The sequence below is a fragment of the Durio zibethinus genome, chromosome 1, assembly GCF_047325235.1.
Source record: "Durio zibethinus cultivar Kanyao isolate XHJ-2024 chromosome 1, ASM4732523v1, whole genome shotgun sequence".
Classification (NCBI taxonomy): Eukaryota; Viridiplantae; Streptophyta; class Magnoliopsida; order Malvales; family Malvaceae; genus Durio; species Durio zibethinus.
In genome coordinates this window covers 18988409-18995798 of record NC_143162.1, presented here as the reverse complement: position 1 = coordinate 18995798, position 7390 = coordinate 18988409, and positions in this window count along the sequence as shown.

Sequence of the window (7390 nt, the reverse complement as noted above, 5' to 3'; positions counted from 1 at the left end):
ATTCCCAGTCTAAGATCAGACTGGAGGGAGGGTTGCGGCAGTAGGATCGACAGCATGCAGAGGGTTACCCGGTCGATCCCCGGCATGTGCATCCCACCCCTCTAGCCGGCTGGGCCCCCAGACGCTCATTTTATGGGTTAACTTAGGCATACGGAGTTCATTCCCAGTGTAAGCATACGGAGTGCATTCCCAATCGAAGATCGGATCGGACCGAGGGTTGTGACAGCACATGCTGGGCTCGGGCATGTGCTGGTGTAGCATTTTTTTTCGCCGGGGCACCATTGTCGGAGCATCGTCAGAGGACCTGACCGGCGGCATTAGGGTTTCAACGATCGGGGGGGCCAGGGGGTGTGCGCACATGATGTGCGATGGGTGCTGGTACTTGGCCCTTATATTGGCCCCCTATCCCTCATCAAACCTCAAGAACTCACACCCCCTTAAAGAGCATTTGAGATTTTACAAGTTTGCTGCCAGTAGCCATTAAAGTGTCTGAAATGGGGACACTTTTTTCAATTGGTCACAATATCTTGTACAGTTTGAGTTTTTAGCTGAATTTTTTTGTGCATGTCAACAAAAATGCAAGGATCACGTCTACCAAGTTTGGGGCCAAAATTCTTTTTGAAAAAATTTTCAAAAATCACGAACCGTAAAAAGTTTCGAAATTGTGAAAAATAAAAAATGAGTTGTCTTGCCATGAAACTTTACGTGAAGGCTTAAGGGACCGTTGTATGAATTTACAAGCCATAAAAATGGCATTGGCGTGCAAAAATATGAAGATGTGCCTAAACCCACCTAGCACCCTATCGATCCACGGCTTGCGCATCCCGTCTCTTAGGCTGGCGTAGTCCCTGCCCGCCCGCCAGCGCACTCGTTTCATCGGTTGGCTTAGGCATACAGAGTTCATTCCCAGTCTAAGATCAGACCAGACCGAGGGTTAAGGTAGCAAGATCGGCAGCACGCAGAGGGGGACCAACCGATCCTTGGCTTGCGCATACTGCCCCTCTGGTCGGCTGAGCGCCCGCTCGCTCGTTTCATGGGTTGACTTAGGCATACGGAGTTCATTCCCAGTCTAAGATTAGACCAAACCGTGGCTTGTGGCAGCACATGCTTGACTCAGGCATGCGCTGGTGCCGCATTTTTCTTCGTCGGGGCACCATCGCTGGAGCATCGCCAGAGAACCTGACCGACGGCATTGGGGTTCCAGCGATCGGGGGGTGTGCGCACATGATGTACGATGGGTGCTGGTACTTGGCCCTTATATTGGCCCCCTATCCCTCTGGCCGGCTGAGCGCCCGCACGCTCATTTCGTGGGTTGACTTAGGCATACGACATTCATTCCCAGTCTAAGCATTTGGAGTTCATTCCCAGTCTAAGATTGGATCAGACTGAGGGTTGCGGGAGGAGGATCGGCAGCACGTAGAGGGGGACCCGGTCGATCCCTGGCTTATGCATCCCGCCCCTCTGGCCGACTGAGAGCCCGCATGCTCGTTTCATGGGTTGACTTAGGCATACAGAGTTCATTCCCAGTCTAAGCATACGGAGTTCATTCCCAGTCTAAGATCGGACCGGACCGAGGGTTGTGACAGCACATCTGGGCTCAAGCATGTGCTGGTGCCACATTTTTCTTCCCCGGTGCACCATCGCCTGAGCATCGCCGGAGAACCTGACCAACGGCATTACGGTTCCGACGATCGGGGGGGGCCGGAGGGGTATGCGCACATGATGTGCGATGGGTGCTAGTACATGGCCCTTATATTGGCCCCCTATCCCTCATCGAACCTCGAGAACTCCCACCCCCTTAAAGAGCATTTGAGATTTTATAGGTTTTCTACTAGTAGCCATTAAAGTGTCTGGAATGGGGACACTTTTTTCAAATGGTCACAAAATCTTGTACACTTCGAGTTTTTAGCTGAAATTTTTTGTGCATGCCAACAAAAATACAAGGATCACGTCTAATTTGTTTGGGGCAAAAACTCTTTCCGAAAAAATTTTAAAAAATCCCAAATCGTAAAAAGTTTCAGAAATCGTGAAAAATAGAAAACAAGTTGTCTTGCCATGAAACTTCACGTGAAGCCTTAAGGGACCATTGTATGAATTTATAAGCCATAAAAATGGCAATGGCACGTAGAAATACGAAGACATGGATAAACCCACCTACCACCCTATCGATCCACGGCTTGTGCATCCCGTCTCTCTGGCCAACGGAATGCCTGCCCGCCCGCCCGCCCGCTCGTTTCGTCGGTGGGCTTAGGTATACGGAGTTCATTCCCATTCTAAGATCGGATCGGATTGGGAGTTGCAACAGTAGATCGGCAGCACGCAGAGGGGGACCCGACCGATCCCTGGCTCGTGCATCCCGCCCCTCTGGCCGGCTGAACGCCCGCACGCTCGTTTCGTGGGTTAACTTAGGCATACATAGTTCATTCCCAATCTAAGCATACGGAGTTCATTCCCAGTCTAAGATCAGACTGGACCAAGGATTTTGGCAGCACATGTTAGGGTCGGGCATGTGCTGGTGCCGCATTTTTCTTCGTTGGGACACCATCGCCGGAGCATCGCCGGAGAACCTGACCGGCGGCATTAGGGTTCTGACGATCGAGGGGGCCGGGGGGTGTGCACAGATGATGTGCGATGGGTGCTGGTACTTGGCCCTTATATTGGTGCCCTATCCCTCTTCAAACCTCAAGAACTCACACCCCCTTAAAGAGCATTTGAGATTTTACAGGTTTAATGCCAGTAGCCATAAAAGTGTCTGAAATTGGGACAATTTTTTCAAATGGTCACAAAATCTTGTACACTTTGAGTTTTTAGCTGAATTTTTTTGTGCATGCCAACAAAAATACAAGGATCACATCTACCAAGTTTGGGGCCAAAACTCCATTTGAAAAAATCCCGAACCTTAAAAAGTTTCGTAAGTCATAAAAAATAGAAAACGAATCATCTTGCCATGAAACTTCACGTGAAGGCTTAAGGGACCATTGTATGAATTTACAAGCCATAAAAATGGCTTTGGCACGCAGAAATATGAGGATGTGCCTAAACCCACCTACCACCCTATCGATACACAGCTTGCGCATCCCGTCAGCGTAGTGCTCGCCTGCACCCCCGCCCGCTTGTTTCGTTGGTTGGCTTAGGCATACGGAGTTCAATCCAAGTCTAAGATCAGACCAGACCAAGGGTTATGGCAGCACATGCTGGGCTCGGGCATGTGCTGGTGCCGTATTTTTCTTCGTCGGGGCACTATCGCCGGAGCATCACCGGAGAACCTGACCGGCGGCATTGGGGTTCCGGTGATGAGGGGGCCGGCGGGGTGTGCGCGCATGATGTGCGATGGGTGCTGGTACTTGGCCATTATATTGGCCCCCTATCCCTCATCAAATCTCGCGAACTCACACCCCCTTAAAGAGCATTTGAGATTTTACAGGTTTGCTATCAGTAGCCATTAAAGTGTCTAAAATGGGGACACTTTTTTGAAATGGTCACAAAATGTTTTACTGTTGGAGTTTTTAGCTGAATTTTTTATGCATGCCAAAAAAAATACAAGGATCACATCTACCAAGTTTGGGGCCAAAAATTTTTTCGAAAATTTTTTTAAAAAATCCCGAACCGTAAAAAGTTTCAAAAATCATGAAAAATAGAAAATGAGTCATCTTGCCATAAAACTTCACGTGAAGGCTTAAAAGACCATTGTATGAATTTACAAGCCATAAAAATGGCATTGGCATGCAGAAATATGAAGATGTTCCTAAACCCACCTACCACCCTATCTATCCACGGCTTGCGCATCCCGTCTCTCTGGCCGGCGTAGTGCCCGCCCGCCTGCCCGCCCGTTCGTTTTGTCGGTTGGCTTAGGCATACGAAGTTCATTCCCAGTCTAAGATCGGACCAGACCCAGGGTTGTGGCAGCACATGCTGGGCTCGAGCCTGTGCTGGTGCCGCATTTTCCTCGCCAGGGCACCATCGCCAGAGCATCGCCGGAGAACCTGATCGACGACACTAGGGTTCCGGTGATCGGGGCGGCCGGAGGGTCTACGCGCATGATATGCGATCTGTGCTGGTACTTGGCCCGTATATTGGCCCCCTATCCCAAACCAAACCATGAGAACTCACACCCCCTTAAAGAGCATTTGGGATTTTACAAGTTTGCTGCCAGTAGCCATTAAAGTATCTGAAATGGGGACACTTTTTCCAAATGGTCACAAAATCTTTTACACTTCGAGTATTTAGCTGATTTTTTTTGTGCATGCCAACAAAAGTTCAAGGATCACGTCTACCAAGTTTTGGGCCAAAATGCCTGCCGAAAAAATTTTAAAAAATCCCGAACGATAAAAAGTTTGGAAAATCATGAAAAATAAAAAATGAGTCGACTTGCCATGCAACTTCACGTGAAGGCTTAAGGGACCATTGTATGAATTTACAAGCCATAAAAATGGCACTGGCATGTAGAAATATGAAGATGTGCCTAAACCCACCTACCACCCTATCGATCCACGGCTTGCGCATCTCGTCTCTCTGGCCGACGTAGTGCCAGCCCGCCCGCCCGCTCGTTTCGTTGATTGGCTTACTCATACGGAGTCCATTCCCAGTCTAAGATCAGACCGGACCGAGGGTTGCAGCAGCACATGCTGGGCTCGGGCATGTGCTGGTGCCATATTTTTCTTCGTCGGGGTGCCATCACCTGAGCATCGCCGGAGAACCTGACCGACGGCTTTGCGGTTTCGATGATCGGAGGGGCCGGGGGGTGTGCGCACATGAAGTGCGATGGGTGCTGGTACTTGGCCCTTATATTGGCCTCCTATCCCCCATCAAACCTCGAGAACTCCCACCCCCTCAAAGAGCATTTCAGATTTTACAGGTTTGCTGCCAGTAGCAATTAAAGTGTCTGAAATGGAGACACTTTTTTCAAAAGGTCACAAAATCTTGTACACTTCAAGTTTTTAGCTGAATTTTTTTGTGCATGCCAATAAAAATAAAAGGATCACGTCTACCAAGTTTGGGGCCAAAACTCCTTCTGAAAAAATTTTAAAAAATCTCGAACCGTAAAAAGTTTTGAAAATCATGAAAATTAGAAAACGAGTCGTCTTGCCATTAAACTTCACGTGAAGGCTTAAGGGATCATTGTATGAATTTACAAGCCATAAAAATGGCACTGGCATGCAGAAATATGAAGATGTGCCTAAACCCACCTACCACCCCATCGATCCACGACTTGCGCATCCCGTCTCTCTGGCTAGTGTAGTGCCTTCCCGCCCGCCTGCTCGCTCGTTTCGTCGGTTGGCTTAGGCATACAAAGTTCATTCAAGTCTAAGATCAGACTGGACCGAGGGTTGTGATAGCACATACTGGGCTCGGGCATGTGCTGGTGCCGCATTTTTCTTTGTCGGGGCACCATCGCCGGAGCATCACCGGAGAACCTGACTGGCGGCATTAGGGTTCCGACGATCGGGGGGGCCGAGGGGGGTGTGCGCACATGATATGCGATGGTGCTGGTACTGGGCCCTTATATTGGCCCCCTATCCCTCATCAAACGTCAAGAACTCACACCCCCTTAAGGAGCAATAGAGATTTTATAGGTTTGCTGCCAGTAGCCATTAAAGTGTTTGAATTAGGGACACTTTTTTTAAATGGTCACAAAATCTTGTACACTTCGAGTTTTTAGCTGATTTTTTTTGTGCATGCCAAAAAAAATTCAAGGATCACCTCTACCCAGTTTGGGGCAAAAAATCCTTCCAAAAAAATTTTAAAAAATCTTGAACCGTAAAAATTTTTGAAAATCGTGAAAAATAGAAAACGATCGTCTTGGCATGAAACTTCACGCGAAGGCTTAAGGGACCATTGTATGAATTTACAAGCCATAAAAATGACATTGGCATGCAGAAATATGAAGATGTGTCTAAACCCACCTACCACCCTATCGATCCACGGCTTGCACATCCCGTCTCTCTGGTCGGCGTACTGCCCACCCGCACGCTTGGCCGCTCATTTTGTCGGTTGGCTTAGGCATACGGAGTGCATTCCCAGTCTAAGATTGGATCGGACTGAGGGTTGTGGCAGCAGGATCGGCAGCACGTAGAGGGCAACCCGATCGATCCCTGACATGCGCATCCCACCCCATTGACCGATTAAGCGCCCGGACGCTCGTTTCGTGGGTTGACTTAGGCATACGGAGTTCATTCCCAGTCTAAGATTGGACCAGACCGAGGGTTGCGGCAGCAAATGCTGGGCTCAGGCATGTGCTGGTGCCGCATTGTTCTTCACCAGGGCACCATCGTCGGAGCATCGCCGGAGAACCTGACCGACGGCATTGGGGTTCCGACGATCGGGGAGGCCGGGGGTTGTGCGCACATGATGTGAGATGAGTGGTGGTACTGGGCCCTTATATTGGCCCCCTATCCCTCATCAAACCTCGAGAACTCACACCCCCTTAAAGAGCGTTTGAGATTTTACAGGTTTGCTGCCAGTAGTCATTAAAGTATTTGAAATAGGGACATTTTTTTTCAAATGGTCACAAAATCTTGTACACTTCGAGTTTTTAGCTGATTTTTTTATGCATGCCAAAAAAAATTTAAGGATCCCGTCTACCCAGTTTGGGGCCAAAAATCCTTCTGAAAAAATTTTAAAAAATCTCGAACTGCAAAAATTTTCAAAAATCGTGAAAAATAGAAAACGAGTCGTCTTGGCATGAAACTTCACGTGAAGGCTTAAGGGACCATTGTATGAATTTACAAGCCACAAAAATGACATTGGCATGCAGAAATATGAAGATGTGCCTAAACCCACCTTCCACCCTATCGATCCACGGCTTGCGCATCCCACCGGCGTAGTGCTCGCCTGCCCGCCCGCCCGCTTGTTTCGTCGGTTGGCTTAGGCATACGGAGTTCATTCGCAGTCAAAGATTGGATCGGACCGAGGGTTACAGCAGCATATACTGGGCTAGGGCTTGTGCTGGTGCCACATTTTTCTTAATGGGGGCACCATCGCCGGAGCATCGCCAGAGAACCTGACAGGCGGCGTTGGGGTTCCGGCGATCGGGGGGGCCGTGGGGGTGTGCGCACATGATGTGCGATGGGTGCTGGTACTTGGCCCTTATGTTGGCCCCTTATCCCTCATCAAATCTCAAGAACTCACACCCCTTAAAGAGCATTTGAGATTTTACAGGTTTGCTGTCTGTAGCCATTAAAGTGTCTGAAATGGGGACACTTTTTTCAAATGGTCTCAAAATCTTATACACTTCGAGTTTTTAGCTGATTTTTTTTGTGCATGCAAACAAAAATACAAGGATCATGTCTAACAGGTTTGGGGCCAAAACTCCTTCCGAAACAATTTTCAAAAATCTTGAACCGCAAAAAGTTTCAAAAATCGTGAAAAATAAAAAACGAGTCATCTTGTG